The sequence below is a fragment of the Haemaphysalis longicornis genome, unplaced genomic scaffold (genome assembly GCF_048455015.1).
Source record: "Haemaphysalis longicornis isolate Haplotype H1 unplaced genomic scaffold, Haemaphysalis longicornis Haplotype H1 scaffold_3, whole genome shotgun sequence".
Lineage (NCBI taxonomy): Eukaryota > Metazoa > Arthropoda > Arachnida > Ixodida > Ixodidae > Haemaphysalis > Haemaphysalis longicornis.
In genome coordinates this window covers 78,472,059-78,473,288 of record NW_027526335.1, presented here as the reverse complement: position 1 = coordinate 78,473,288, position 1,230 = coordinate 78,472,059, and the positions used below count along the sequence as shown (strand labels likewise).

The window sequence follows — 1,230 nt, the reverse complement described above, 5'->3', positions numbered from 1 at the left end:
TCATTTTGTCGCATAACAATGGCCAGTGAACGCTTCTGTTGCTTAGAAGCTGAGCCAGGCGAATTTGCTGCGAAATGAGCAGCTCTTTACGAGCCGGATTCAACAGGTGCGGCGAAGTTGTTTAGTTTTTATTTTTGTTCTTGTAATTCGCTTGCACGGCCACAGCGAACAAAGAGCCGCTGCACCTGCAGCGGCATGCCAGCTCATGGAAGCATGTGGCCGGCTTTATTTATGGATTGAAATTTAGGCGTTAGAGTTCCGCTATTTTACAACAAAGCAATATTAAAGATGCTGCCCTTGAGTTCCACTTCTTTTTGAAGTTGCTCTCGTTCCCGACGGAACCGTTTGCACATCCTTGCCCAGAGTTTACACATGTTACCTTCACATGTTTCCTTCACACATGTGAACATGTTACCTTCACACGATTCCCAGTTCATGTACTCTGACATTACACTGTCTCAGGAGGTCATATTTTCCTGCTTGTTTGTTCGTTGTTGCCACCGCAGTCCCACTACGTTGCTTACTCTGCGGCTCAAGTGAAGGCACGCCTACAGGTGATTGGAGTCCCTGTGGCGACAGTATGTACGCGTACCAGCGTTGGTCACCGCATCGAGCGTGCAAGTGCATTCTGTATATATGTATATCCTTGTAAAAAAAAAATTGTGTTTGGAAAAAAAAAAAAAAAAGGTAGCGTGGCCGAGCGGTCTAAGGCGCTGGTTTAAGGCACCAGTCTCTTCGGGGGCGCGGGTTCGAATCCCACCGCTGCCAGATGTTTTTTTTCTTTTTCAAATCTTTTTTATTACGTATATCGTGATTTGCCTGTCTCATTATAGCCCTGAAGTGGGCGGTGGTAATGGTAGCCGCGGTGTGAACAAAAAATGGCAGCATCTCCACACCGTTGATGATGGCGAGGGTGCGGAGTACGGGGACTCGAAATGACATACAAGTTGCGCCCCGAGTGACATCCGATTTGCGCCGTCATTCGATTTGAGCCGTGAGTTGCACCTTGATTATTCCCTAAATGAAAATGTAACTCACGGCTCAAATAGAATTTCGCTTGATTTTCGCTTGATGGTGGTGTGCGCACGGATGGACGCGGACGGATATTGGGAGTTTATAAGCTACTCGGCACCGTTACAGGCGAGGGAGTAAGTCGTTTGACTCTCGGGTACTAACTCACGGTCGTAGCCCAATGGGTAAGACGACTGACACTAACTCTATCTGGTCTAC

The 1,230-nt window shown here is 47.6% G+C and overlaps 1 non-coding gene across 1 annotated transcript; it reads left to right on the top strand.

Moving 5' to 3' along the window:
• Positions 1-686: 686 nt before the first annotated feature.
• On the top strand, positions 687-768 carry Trnal-aag (transfer RNA leucine (anticodon AAG)). Its single transcript has one exon. It is a non-coding gene; the product is annotated as a tRNA-Leu (tRNA).
• The last annotated feature ends 462 nt before the right edge of the window (positions 769-1,230 follow it).